Raw genomic sequence first — 14,483 nt, 5'->3', positions numbered from 1 at the left:
ATGTTGTGAAGTAATTAGCCTCCAACTAATAAAAAAAAAAAAAAAAAAAAAAGAGGCTCTTTGCTTTCTGTCATTAGAGTGGTATCATCTGCTTATCTGAGGTTGTTGATATTTCTTCCAGCAGTCTTGATTCCAGCTTGTGAGTCATCCAGCCTGGCGCTGTGCTTAAAGTGCTCTGCATGGAAGTTAAATAACCAGGAGGACAATATTCAGCTTTGTCATACCCCTTTCCCAGTTTTGGACCAGTCCATTGTTCATGTCTGGTTCTAAGTGTTGCTTCTTGACCTGCATGCAGGTTTCTCAGGAGACAGGTAAGGTGGTCTGGATTCCCTGTTGGCTCAGATGGTAAAGCGTCTGCCTGCAATGCAGGAGACCCGGGTTTGATCCCCAGGTCAGGAAGGTCCCCTGGAGAAGGGCATGGCAACCCACTCCAGTACTCTTCTCTAGAAAATTCCATGGATGGAGGAGCCTGGTGGGCTACAGTCCATGGGGTTGCAAAGCCATCTCTTTAAGAATTTTCCAGTTTGTTGTGATCCACACAGTCAAAGGCTTTAGCATAGTCAGTGAAGCAGAAGTAGATGTTTTTCTGGAATTCCCTCACTTTCTCCATGATCCAGCATATGTTGGCAATTTGATCTCTATTTCCTCTGCCTTTTCTAAATCCAGCTTGAACATCTGGAAGTTCACGGTTTATGTACAATTAATTGAAGTGTGGCTTGGAGAACTTTGAGCACAATCTTGCTAGCATGTGAGATGAGCCTAATTACTGCACAGTAGTTTGAACATTCTTTGGGATTGCCTTTCTTTGGGATGAGAACGAAAACTGACCTTTTCCAGTCCTGTGACTACTGCTGAGTTTTCCAAATTTGCTGGCATACTGAATGCAGCACTTTAACAGCCTCATCTTTTAAGATTTGAAATAGCTCAACTGGAATTCCATCACCTCCACTAACGTTGTTCGTAGTGATACTTCCTAAGGCCCACTTGACTTCACACTCCAGGATGTCCAGCTCTAGGTGAGTGACCACACCATCGTGGTTATCCAAGTAATTTAGTAATTCTGGGCTCCAAAATCACTGCAGATGATGATTGCAGCCATGAAATTAAAAGATGGTTACTCCTTGGAAGGAAAGTTATGACCAACCTAGACAGCATGTTAAAAAGCAGAGACATTACTTTGCCAACAAAGGTCCATCTAGTCAAGGCTATGGTTTTTCCAGTAGTCATGTATGGATGGGAGAGTTGGACTATAAAGAAAGCTGAGTGCTGAAGAATTGATGCTTTTGAACTGTGGTGTTGGAGAAGACTCTTGAGAGTCCCTTGGACTGCAAGGAGATCCAACCAGTCCATCCTAAAGGAGATCAGTCCTGGGTGTTCATTGGAAGGACTGATGTTGAAGCTGAAACTCCAATACTTTGGCCACCTGATGTGAAGAGCTGACTCATTGGAAAAGACTCTGATGCTGGGAAAGATAGAGGGCAGGAGGAGAAGGGGACAACAGAGGATGAGATGGTTGGATGGCATCACCGACTCAATGGACATGGGTTTGGGTGGACTCCAGGAGTTGGTGATGGACAGGTAGGCCTGGTGTGCTGCGGTTCATGAGGTCGCAAAGGGTCAGACATGACTGAGCAACTGAACTGAGCTGAACTAAAGTATAGTTCTGTGTATTCTTGCCACCTCTTCTTAATCTCTTCTACTTCTGTTAGGTCCCTGCTCTTTATGTCCTTTATTGTTAAATTCCTTGCACAAAATATTTCCTCGATATCACCAATATTCTTGAAGACATCTCTAGTCTTTCTTATTCTACTCTTTTCCTCTATTTCTTTGCATTGTTTACTTAAGAAGGCCTTTTTATTTCTCCTTGCTATTCTCTGAAATTTTGCTTTCAGTTGGGTATATCTTTCTCTTTCTCTCTTGCTTTTCACTTCTCTTCTTTACTCAGTGATTTGTAAGGACTCCTCAGACAGCCGCTTTGCCTTCTTGATTTTCTTTTCTTTTCTTTGCGATGGTTTTGATCACTGACTCCAGTACAATGATACACACCTCCGTCCATAGTTCAGGCACTCTATTTGTCACCCCCACTGTATCTATTTGTCGCCCCCACTGTATACTCATAAGGGATCTGACTTTGATTTTCAATCAGCTGTATGTATATACGTATCCCCTCCTTTTTGAGCCTCCCTTCCCCCTCACCTCCCATCCCACCCTCTATGTCCTCACACAGCACCCAGCTGAGCTCCCTGAGCTAGGCAGCAGCTCCCCACTAGTTATCTGTCTTACAGATGATGGTGTATATGTGTCAATTCATCCGGAACTTGGCTCATACTTAATACCTTCCTTTTGCTCTTCAACAGCTTCAAATGTATCAAGATGTCCTGAGGGCAAAAGAACTGATTTAACTCTCTGATTAGAAGGAAGGCTCTCTGCCTAAGCCTTGCTCATTTTGAAATGCTGACATTCAAGGGGAAAATCACTCAAGTTCTCTCTTTACTTCCTGTGCTTAATTAAGTGGCTCTGCAGGTGACTCAAGCCTTTTATTTTGCAGAATGACATCAGACTTATTTTCCATTTTAATAGCCTGGTTACTTCATTGATTTTTTAAAAATCCAATTTCACTTTCTGGTGCAATTTCTTCTTCTCTGTTTCTTTTACCCCCTCCACCCTAGGACACATTACCTCCCTCAGTGGCTAAACTCCAACTGTCATAAGTACCTCTAAAATCAGAATTTGAAGAAGCAATTAGGGTTGTAATTTTTTTTTTTTTTTTTTGCTGATTACCCACATAATTTCACCAAGTGATGGAGTTATTAATATAATTAACGATCTGATGCTATCTCTGACCAGTCCCCAAGTCCTGGGGGTGGCATGTGTGTCCCTGCAAGAAGCTACACCTGCTCTGAGAGCCCTTCTTGCCCACAGAGCCCTCTCCCCTCTCATCAGTTGCCCCTATCCATTTTCACAGGGTGATCCCAAACTCATACACCTGTGTCCAGCTTCTTCAAATTTTATCAGGCAGCCATGTGACCTTTGTTCATCCGGAAATGAATTGTCATGGCTGTTTGGTAGATTCTGTAGTTTTTTAGGGAGACCCAAGAATTAGTCATCTTACTATAACGCTGTTTGGACTCAGAAAAAGCAGACATTTCATGTGGCATGCGGCATTTATTGTCTGTGTATCTTCAGTTTGGGTTTTTATTTGTTATGATCCTCGGAAGAACTGCGGGGTTTCATTTTCTGCCCTTGCTGAGGGGTTTTCCTCCATTGACTCTTCGTGCCCTGCTTCAGTTTCCTGAAACAAGTCATCCTGAGGAGAGCAGGGAGGGCCCTCATTCCAGGCCCCACCAGGCTCCTCTGTTCATGGGATTCTCCAGGCAGGAATACTGGCGTATGTTGTCATGTGCTCCTCCAGGGGATCCAGGGGTCAGAAACCTCATCTCTCACATCTCCTGCGTTGGCAGGCAGGTTCTTTACCACAAACACCACCCGGGAAGCCCCATGAATAGTAATGTGTGTCTGTTAATCCCAAATTCCCAATTTATCCCTGTCCCCCTTTCCCCTTTGGTAACCACGGGTTTGTCTTCTAAGTCTGTGAGTCTGTTTGGTAAATAAATTCATTCATATCATTTTTTAGACTCCACATGTAAGTGATACATGTGGTTTTTTATCTTTCTCCGAGTAGGATGACCTGTGGTCCATTCACGTTGCTGCAGATGGCGTTATTTCATTCATGTCTGAGTAATATTCCATTGTATATATGTACCACATCTTTATCCATTAGTCCGTTGATGGACCTTTAGATCGCTTTTGTATTTTGACTATTGTAAATACTGGTGCAATGAACATCAGGGTGAAAGTTTTTTTTTTCAACCTTGGGTATGGATCCTCAAGTGTTCATTTTATTAACATGATGATTCTTTAAACTGCCAGATCCATTTTTTAACACACAATACACTTTATGGCATATCTGCGTGATGTGTTTCACAATAAAAAACCGTTTATAAGGAGCATTCTTGCCATGACTGCCTCCTCGCCATCTCTCCAAGGCCGGGCAGGCCTGCGGGTCTGAGGGGGACACCCCTCTGCCACTGTCTGTACTCTCCCTGCCTTCCACGCTGACCCAGCCACATCAAGTCCTGGCCTCGGTCACACAGCAACTGTCCGGACACCCCACTGTCTTCTCCCCTTCCCCAGTGTGGCGTTCGGCACTGCTGGTGCTGCTCAGTCACTGAGTCACTCTGCGACCCCATGGACCGTAGCACGCCAGGCTCCCGTCATCCACTTTCTCCCAGAGCTTGCTCAAACTCATGTCCATTGAGTCGGTGATGCCATCCCACCATCTCATCCTCTGCTGCCCCCTTCTCCTTTTGCCTTCAGTCTTTCCCAGCATCAGGGTCTTGATTTGGAAACTATAAACAAGAATGTATTACAGAGAACTCTGCTTCCAAAACTGGAATCTCCCTTCATCCCAAGTTTCTGCCCAGTCTGGTGAGTCTGTTCAGGAAGGCATGGTGACTTTCTAGAACATGCATGGGGCCAAGTGACCACCCAGAAAGTGCCCGAGGTTGGGAGTCAGGCAGCCTGAGCGGGCCCCTCAGCTCTGCCCCTAGCAGGTGGCACACCTGATTCTTCCTCCACTCTCCCTGGGCGTCTCTTCCAGGACTGAGCGACACCTTTGCTCTCTTGCACTTGACCTTCCAGGTCCACCTCCATTCAATGTGCCATCCCCAGATTACCCACTCCACCCTGCTCCCTGCTCAGGGCTCCCTGGCCTCACCTTTGCCCTGACTGTGAACTTGGTGAACATACCTTGACAGTTGTGGAGTCTTTCTGCAAAATGATCAACGCCGAGGAAAGTCTAGGTAAATGAATATCTAAACTACCACGACCAAGTTTACACAGTTGATCACTGGGCTGGACTCAAGAGCCCTTCATGGCTTTTTGGACCCTGAAGCTGGGTCGTTGATCCCACTGACCAGACATACACTTTCCCTTTGAAGTGTCTATAAAGTGGACGTATTGAACCAAAGCTAACTTGTGGATGGGTGGGAGGGGGCATTTGAATATTAGTTGGTTGCAGCCAATGCTTAGTTTGGCAAACATTTTTTTTTTTACTTTAGCATTCAGTAAGTTTATTAAGTGAGTTATGTTCTCTTTAGTTTCTGCTCCACAGTTCCAAATAAATGGTGACATGGTGACAAGTGACAAAAGTAATGAAGAATGAGAAAGTGGCCCACAGAAGATTGTGATATAACTGAGACCACATTAAAAAGTTAATATTACAAGTTCTCAGGGCCTTCTACTGAAATAACTGTCCTGTGGGTCTGCAGACCCTTAATGAGGATCCCAGCTCAGCTAGCAAGGGCAGGGGCCGTCGGCTTGGACTTGCTCTCCCATCCATGGCATAGAGCCTGGTGTGGATGCCTTAGATGAGCCTGTGTGTACACCCTACCCCTGCCAGCACCCGTGTGCTGTTGGGCATGTTGAGGAGCCTGTCTGAGCCTTCATTTCATCAAGCATTGTATGTGGGTCCCAGTCTCCACTTCACAAGGTTGAAGGGGCTCACACGAGATCATCGAAGTCACCCACCAGCCCAGGATGTGGCACTTCATTGGCCCTCAGGCTGAGTCAGCTTCTTCCTGCCTCCCTCTATCTGTCTTTCCTCTACGCTCCAGCACTCACCTGTGTAAAGGAAACTGTGTGCACGCGTGTGTGCTCAGCTGCTCAGTCGCATCTGACTCCTTTTGACCCCATGGACAGTCGCCCACCAGGTTCCTCTGTCCATGGGATTTTTCCAGGCAAGAATACTAGAGGAAGTTGCCATTTCCTCCTGCAGGGGATCTTTCCAATCCAGGGATCAAACCCACATCTCCTGCATTGGCAGGGGGATTCTTTACCACTGTACCACCTGGAAAGCCAAAGGAACATGAAGCTACCAGGACATCAGGTGTCTCTGATGATCCCAGGAACTAGGCAGTCCCAGGCCCAGAACCCATTCTGTTCTCTCACTTTGTGGCCTTGATCAGGGGACTACCCCATCCTCAGAAGCCTGACCCCAGGTGAGCACTTTACCCAGCACCCTGGCCTCATGCAAAGAGCCCCGGCTGAGGTCTGAAACCACAGCAGTTGAGAGCCAGGAGCCACCAAGCCTGAACCTAAGTTTTGTGGAGGCAGAAACAGACCTCCACTAGCTTTGTTCATAGTGATGATGTGCTGGGTGAAGCACAAGCTGAAATCAAGATAGCAGGGATAAATTTCAGTAACCTCACATATTGCAGATGACACCACCCTTATGGCAGAAAGTGATGAAGGTGAAAGAGAAGAGTGAAAATGAAGACCATGGCATCTGGTCCCATCACTTCATGGCAAACAGATAGGGAAACAATGGAAACAGTGACAAACTTGGACTCCAAAATCACTGTGGACAATGACTGCAGCCATGAAGTTAAAAAGACACTTGCTCCTTGGAAAAAAAGCAATGACAAACCTAGACAAAGTATTAAAAAGCAGAGATTTACTTTGCCTACAAAGGTCCGTGTAGTTAAAGGTATGGCTTTTCCAGTAGCCATTTATAGATATAAGAACTGGACGAGAAAAAAGGCTGAGCACCAAAGAACTGATGCTTTCAAACTATGTTGCTGGAGAAGACTCTTGAGAGTTCCTTGGGCTCCAAGGAGATCAAACCAGTCAATTCCAAAAGAAATCAACCCTGACTATTCATTGAAAGGACTGATGCTGAAGCTGAAACTCCAATACTTTGGCCACCTGATGCGAAGAGCTGACTCATTTGAAAAGACCCTGATGCTGGGAAAGACTGAAGACAGGAGAAGGGGACGACAGAGGATGAGAGGGTTGGATGGCATCACCGACTCAGTGGGTGTGAGTTTGAGTGAGCTCTGGGAGATGGTGATGAACAGGGAGGCCTGGCGTGCTGCAATCCATGGGGTCACAAAGAGCTGGACACGACCAAGCGACTGGACAGCAGAAGAGACAGGCCCGGGAGGACAGCACAGGGGTGTCCCGTTTGTCAGCGTCACAGACTGCCTCACGCGGCCTTTTTCTCACATTGCCCTGTGCTCGCCTAGGCATCCTTCCTGTTGGTTTTTGGTCATTTCCCTTGGATAGTTATTTCCCTATGAAAGCAATGGATGGCTTCATGGGGATCCCCCGAGAGAAGCCAGGTAAATTTTAGAACTGGACTTAAAAAATAAAATGGCGCACTGTGAAGAGCCGCCTGTGGACAGAGCCTGTGGTGGCCAAGTGGCAGTGTCAGTCGCCCAGTTGTGTCTGACTCTCTGTGACCCCGTGGACTGTAGCCCGCTAGGCTCCTCTGTCCAAGGGATTCTCCAGGCAAGAGTAGTGGAGTGGGTAGTCATTCCCTTCTCCAGGGGCTCTTCCTGACCCAGGGATCAAACCAGGGTCTTCTGCATTGCAGGCAGATTCTTCACCATCTGAGCCACCAGGGAAGCCTGTTGGTGATAAGAGATGCCAGCAAAATGATGGCAGGGGTCTGTTCTGCTGACTGCCAGGCTCGCTGACCGCCTGGGCTGTGCACAGATGAAATGTGGGCCTCTGTGCCCTCAGGTTTCCTTCCTACTGAGAAAGTCTCACAGATTCCATTATTCGGTCACAGTTTTGTACACAGCCTAGGAGTAGTCTTCAGGTCGACAGCCAGGATTGATGTGGGAATAACATCCCCAACTAAGAGTTCAGCTCAGGGTGGGCAGCAGGGCTGTAGCCGATGTGTCCTCAGCGGGGATGGGTGGATGCCCTGAAAGTTCCGTTCTCAGACTGGCCATCAGCTGCTGCTCTTTTTCTACCTTAGCCTTTGGAATCTTGGACATGCTTCCTGGACTCTGGAACGTGTCCCCATCATGACCTCCCCAACCAGAGAAGCCCGCTGGCCAGGCAGGTCACCATCCGGGGCTCTGCATCGCCCGAGAAGTTGGAGGCCAAGAGCATCAGGTGAGCTTAGACTCATCCTGGACGCTGCCTGAGTCCAGGCTGCACGGCATTTCTGGTACTTGGCACCTGCCACAGTGCCTGGCGCACAGTAGGGCTGTTTCTCTTTGAGTAGCGGAGGGATGGGGCGTGTCAAAGCTGGGAGGCACAGGAGCTTTGCTTGGATTTCATGAGGCTGAGAAGGCGACGGTGAGTCACTAGTATCACACAGCTGGTTGGGGACCATGCTCAAAGCGTTTCAGGATGCATCTGGCACGCAGCCAAGCAAGTTTTTATCGATCTGTGCAAAGTACCAGGCCCTGTGTTTGAGTGAAAGGTCCAGTCCAGAATAAAACTGTCTGGAGAAAGAGAAGTACTGTCTGGAGAAGGAGAAATACCATCTGACACCCCTTATATGAGGGATCTGAAAAGAAATGATACAAATGGACCTATGAAACAGAAACAGACGCACAGACTTAGGGAGTGAACTTGAGGCTGCCAATGCAAAGAGTGAGGGGAAGGGATAGTCAGGGAGCTCGGGATGGGCATGTGCACACCGCTGTATTTAAAATAGATAATCGGCAGGACCTACTGCCCGGCACAGGGCGCTCTGCTCAATGCTCTGTGGCAGCCTGGGGGGGAGGGGAGCTTTGGGGGGAAGGGACACATGTGTGTTTACGCTTGAGTCCCTTTGCTGCTCACCTGAAACTGTCACAGCATTGTTACCTGGCTTATCCCAATACAGAATAAAAGGTTTTGTGTTTTTAAGAAAAGAGTAAAGCTGTCTGTTTTTTGCCTTTACAGGGCACAAAGTCTGTTATGACAACAAAGGTTAAACAAATAAATAGAAATAAATTGTGTACAGTAAGTGCTAACACAGTGGGTGCCCAGGTCTGGAGAGAGCTCTCTCAGGAAGTGAGGTTTAAGAGGGAGTACTGTTGGCCATGTGAGGAAGTGAGAGGAGGGTCTCTGGTGACAGAACAGCTTGTGCAAAGGCCCTGAGGAAGCCTGCCTGCATTCTGGCAACTGGGGAAAAAAGAACAGTGGGAAGAGGCAAGGCAGAGACGTTATGGGCCATGTCACCAAGGGCCTCAGGATGGGTAGGAGTTTGGGTTTTCCGTGACATGTATCAGGACACCCCAAAAGGCCCAATGATGGGGTAACATGGTCCAACTTGCATTTTATAAAGGGCAACCCAGCTACTGTGCTGATTGGAGGGAAAGAGAGGGAAGCTGATGGCTCCATAGGAGATGTTTTCACAAGCTGGTGATGGATGGCCCCTGTCACTCACCAGATGTGTGATCGTGACAAGCAACAGGGTTTTTCAGCTTCCGTTTCGTCCATGTGACAGGGACGGTCACGGTTCACAGGACTGCTCTGGGGGGCTGCACCGTACCAGTGCGTGCGTGCTAGGTCACTTCAGTCGTGTCTGACCCTTTACAACCCTACAGACTGGAGCCTGCCAGCCTCCTCTGTCCACGGGATTCTCCAGGCAAGAATACTGGAGTGGGTTGCCATTTCCTTTTCCAGAGGACCTTTCTGACCAAGGGATCCAATCCATGTCTGTTGCGTCTCCTGCATTGGCAGGTAGGTTCTTTACCACCAGCGCCACCTGGGAAGCCCAGGGACACTGCCATTCTTTCCCACAAGACCTTGGCTTTTTAAAAAAAAAAAGAAATTAATTAACATGGTTGCTCTGGATCTTAGTTGTGGTTTGTGGGATCTAGTTCCCTGACCAGAGATCGAACCTGGAACCCCTGCATTGGCAGTGCAGGAAGTCCCTCCCCCTAGCTTTCAGTAGGAATTATTCAGGACCCAGGAAACTCAGACTTTAGACACTGGCTTCCCTCTTTGTTTTCAGATGGAGAGAAGCTCTTTATCTTAATGCAGTTGGTGCTTTTTGTGTCTTGCTGGCTCAGATTGTAAAGGATCTGCCTGCAGTACAGGAGACCTGGGTTCGATTCCTAAGTTGGGAAGATCCCCTGGAGGAGGCATGGAAACCCACTCCAGTATTCTTGCCTGGAGAATCCCATGGACAGAGGAGCCTGGCGGGCTACAGTCCATGGGGTCACAAAGAGTTGGACATGGCTGAAGCAACTCAGCACAGCATGAGTCCTTCTTCCCTACCACAATGTCATGAATATATTTCTCTTATGGTTGGAAAGTTTCATTTCTACATTCAGTTTTAGTCCGTCTGGAATTTGGGTCTGACTGTGAAAGCCAGCTTCCCACTGCTTGGCTGTGTGGCACTGAACATCTCAGGATCCCCGTGTCCCCACCTGACAGGTAAGAGGTTAGGTTAGGTCAACTCCGAGGCTTCTTCCTAACGTGCAGTTGTGAGAACTCAGTCCTCCTCTCTGCAGCCTGAAACCACAGTGATGTTCCAGCCGGTGTGAAGCTAAAATCAATCCACAGATTTCCAATAGCCCTACAGAGATGCAGTCATGTTCACACAGGGTCGGCCGCCCTCCCATCTCTCGGCCTTTTCCCCTCCACAAATGAAAGAAAGCACAATGAGGCAGGTTTCTTAATGACCACTTCCTGGCTTTTAATCATTCCTCTTTGACATTTCAGTTTTAACCATACTGCACGTACCAAGCCAAGAATGCAGGAGAGGCCTCCATAACTAGAATTGTTACGAACACCAGATATCTGACTTAACTGGCATTTCTGGAGGCTCCAGTTTGCAGGACTTGTAAGTATAATCATTAAAATCTTTCAAACTTGCACTGAAGGGGGCTCAGAGGTACCATCTCTGTGCAGGTTAGTGATCACCTCAGTGGAACTATGTCTCTGGAAGCAAGTGTCTGATGATAAAAAAAAACATATACACAAGTAAAAATGCAGTTTCCAGTTTTCACCCTGATTGTCGTCACAGAATGGAAGGTGGAAGACTCTGTGGCAGGCCAGTTTGCTGGGGGTGACCCAGCCCAACAGGTCTCAGGGTGGGGGAAGGTCCATGAAGACCCCATGTGGAGGAAGGGCCAGATGGAAAGAAGCCAGTGTTCACAGGGGCTGTGGGGGTGGTGTGAGTAAAGAAATGCACCCCAAGCTCATTTAAGGGAAGAGGTGTGCCCATGATCATAGTACAGGGTCTGAGAAGGAGGTGTCTTGAGGGACTCAAGGGTTGGGAAGGAGAGTGGGAGGGTATCTGGAAAGAAAATCTCCAATCCACTGGGACCCAGATCCTGCCCAGGCAGAGGCCGGGTGGTCTCCCTGCTCTTAGTGGGAAATTCATCTGGAGAGGGAATTTGACTGACAGTGGACTGGGCCATGGAGGGCCCAGATGTTTGATCAAACATTGTTCTTAGTCTGGTGTTTCTGAGAGGGCTTTTCTGAGTGAGTTCGGAGTTTAAGATTAACAGACTGAGTAAAGCAGATTGCTCTTCCTAAAGTAGGTGGGCCTCATCTCATCAGCTGAAGGTCTGAGTAGCCCACAAAGGCTGACCCTCTCACAAGGAGGGCACTGCTCCTGCCCGCTGCCTCTGAGCTGGGACTTGGATCTTTTCCTGCCTTTAGACTCGAGATGAAGCACAGCTCCTCCTGGGTCTTGCCCATGCTGGCTTTCACAGTGGAACTCACACCACTGAAGCGCTGGTTCTCAGGATTTGGGACTTAGACCAGGACTACATTTGCAGTCCCCTTGTCTCTAATTTACTGAATGGAGTTATTGGAACCTGTCAACTTCTGTAATCATGTGAGCTGAGTCCTTACAATAAATCACTCTGTGTGTGTGTCCTGTGGGTTCTGTTTTTCTGGAGAACCAGACAAAAGAAAGATCCCATGGAGCATATGATGCTTAAGACCCATGTCTGTGATGGGGAGGCAGCTCTCCGACCAGAGGACATCTGGGCTGAGCCAACGCCCCAGGAGGTCTGCGTGGCCATTTCACACCAGGAGCCACAGGAGAGCCCTGCTCTGTGCTCCAGGAGCATGCTGCCTGGGTGTCCATGGAGCCTTTTGTGTCCGTGTGTCCAATCTCTGTGCTCCGCAAGGTCAGTGGTTTGGCTCTGGGGCAGTCCTGAAGCCTTGGTATGTCAAGGCTTAGTCCAAGGCTGAACAATGCTCAAGTGTGGCTTTTCAGTTAATGGGGTCTGAGGTGGCTGTCAACACACAGGGCCAGAGGACCCCAAGTCCTGTGACCTGTGGTGACAGAAAGGGCCTGCACCCCAGATATTTCTCTCCCCCAGGGCAGGCAGGAAGGCCATGCCCGCTGTCCTTGTTTTAAGTTAAAGCTTTGAGGTGTCCCCTGTCCCCCAGGCACATGCAGGGTCAGGAGGGGCTGCTTATCCAGACAGTGTGTGACACCAGAACAGCCTTCCTCCAGGCCCGGCATCGGGACTTGCTGTTGCTATTTTCAAATGATTTCAAGGCTGGTAGAAACTGAAGGGGCCTCTCCAGGGCTGTGATTCTCTTTCACCTAAGACTGACTTGCAGAGGAATGACTCCAGCCGAACCCCAGGCAGCCTCCGCCAGCCGTGGGCGTGCCCCGGAGGGCTGCCGCTTGCCTTGCACTACCCTTGGATCACTCCTTTACTTCCAGATATCTTTGTCCAGAGCCGGGTGGGAGGAGGTGTCAGCAGGAAACAAGAGGACATCACCTCTTGCCCTGCCTGTCCCACCACAGACAGTGGCAGTGGGCCGTGCCAGGCCCCAGTGAGTCCCCTGGGCCTGGCACGTGTCCCCACCAGCCCTTGCCCTGGTCCTGTTTCCTCTTTCTCCCATCAGTGTGTGTCCATCCTCGGTGAATAACTTGGTGACATCAGCCGTGGTGTGGATCCCGGCGGCACTGGGTCACGCCTTCCCGTCTCTGTTCTGATGGTCCTGCATGTCCTTGGACACCGGAGCTGCACAGACATAGGACTCTGAGGCCTGAGGACCTTTCAGGGATCTCTGACCTCCTCTCTTGACACAGGTGAAAAGTTCCAGAAGAACCCAGCAGTGAGGGGATCAGAGATACTCTGTGTCTGCATATATCCTCTCCAGGGTACCCTCATGGAGCTGCCTCTCAGTAACAGGTGCCTCTCACGCCCCCTCACCTCCCAGCACTGCTGTGAGTCACATGTCACATGTTCATGCACGTGCTCACACTGTCCACGTGGGGCTGAGCAGTGTCCCCCTAAATCCACGACCACCCAGAACCGCAGAATGTGACCTAACATATTTAGTAATGGTCTTTGCAGATGTGATTAGTTAAGATGTGTGCGTGCCAAGTCGCTTCAGTTGTGTCTGACTCTTTGTGACCCAATGGACTGTCTGTCACACACCAAGCTCCTCTGTCCGTGGGATTCTCCAGGCAAGAATACTGGAGTGGGTTGCTGTGCCCTCCTCCAGAGGATCTTCTCAACCCTGGGAAGAAACCTTCGTGTCTTATGTCTAATCTGCATTGGCATGTGGGTTATTTACCACTAGCACCACCTGGGAAGATAAGGACTTCCTAAAGAGGCAGGTGGTGTATGCGTGATTTTATTTTGAAGGTCATATATATCCAAAATACACTAACAGCTTATACTGCTCAATACCAAAACAAAAAACAAACAAAAAAACCACCCAATCGCTTCTCGGCCTTTTGGCTAAGATCAAGTGTAGTATCTGTTCTTATCAGTTTAATATCTGATACGTCCTCTATCCGAGGACAATATATTAAATGGATTTTTGGAATTAGGAGTTGGAATAGGAGCTTGCTCCGTCCACTCCACGCATCGACCTGGTATTGCAGTACTTCCAGGAACGGTGCACCAAAAAAAAAAAAAAAACCACCCAATCAAAAAATGGGCAGAAGACCTAAATAGACATTTCTCCAAAGAAGACATACAGACGGCTGACAGGCACATGAAAGGATGCTCGATATTGCTAATTATTAGAGAAATGCAAATCAAAACTACAATGAGGTACCACCTCACATCAGTCAGAACGGCCATCATCAAAAAGTCTATAGACAGCAAATGCTGGAGAGGGTGAGGAGAAAAGGGACCCCTTCTCACTCAAAGGGAACCCTGGCATGCTGCCTGGCGCATGGCAGGCTCAGCAAATGAGGTGACCGCCAGAGGCTCTGCTGTGAGCCCTCTTGTGAGGCCTCCTGCAGGCCCCTGTCCTACGGTCCACACCACCTCCATCCTTCCTCGCCAGAACTGTCTGCATCATGGGAAGCTGCAGGCTTGTCCTGGTGGGAAGGCAGAGGCCCTTCCAGGTTGCCTAGGCAACCAGAGGACAGCTTGTGAGCACCTGGTGATGAATGACAGCTCTCCGTAGTCCCTCACTCCTGGGTCACGGTTCAGACCTGGAGCCAGCATGCTGTGACCATGCTTCCACTGTTGGAGCTTCGGAATAAAGGCATGCTGGGTCACTCTGGGGCTGAGCGGGGCAGAGATACCTGTTGTGCTATGAGACTGTACTGGAGCTCTGCTCTCTGGAAAGGTCTGGAAAGAAGGCAAGGAGGCCTCTTGCTTTCCTGGTGGCTCAGATGGTAAAGAATCACCTGCAATGCAGGAGACCCTGCTTCGATTCCTGGGTCAGGAAGATCCCCTAGGTCAGGAAGATCC

The 14,483-nt window shown here is 48.9% G+C and overlaps 1 long non-coding RNA gene and 1 other non-coding gene across 3 annotated transcripts in view; both read left to right on the top strand.

The window, feature by feature from the left end:
* Positions 1–11,677, top strand: part of LOC122704057 — an 85,219-nt gene extending 73,542 nt beyond the window's left edge. For both annotated transcript variants that reach the window (XR_006343696.1, XR_006343697.1), the window contains exons 3-6: positions 7,826–7,965; positions 9,393–10,227; positions 10,516–10,636; positions 11,337–11,677. This is a non-coding gene — a long non-coding RNA (uncharacterized LOC122704057). The remainder of the gene's footprint in view (positions 1–7,825; positions 7,966–9,392; positions 10,228–10,515; positions 10,637–11,336) is intronic.
* Positions 11,678–13,494: 1,817 nt separating this feature from the next.
* Positions 13,495–13,685, top strand: LOC122704199. The gene has a single exon (XR_006343808.1). It is a non-coding gene; the product is annotated as a U2 spliceosomal RNA (small nuclear RNA).
* Positions 13,686–14,483: the final 798 nt, after the last annotated feature.

Source organism: Cervus elaphus, chromosome 11 (genome assembly GCF_910594005.1).
Source record: "Cervus elaphus chromosome 11, mCerEla1.1, whole genome shotgun sequence".
NCBI classification, from domain to species: domain Eukaryota; kingdom Metazoa; phylum Chordata; class Mammalia; order Artiodactyla; family Cervidae; genus Cervus; species Cervus elaphus.
The sequence above is the reverse complement of the archived record's forward strand: the minus strand, read 5'-3'. Positions and strand labels throughout refer to the sequence as shown.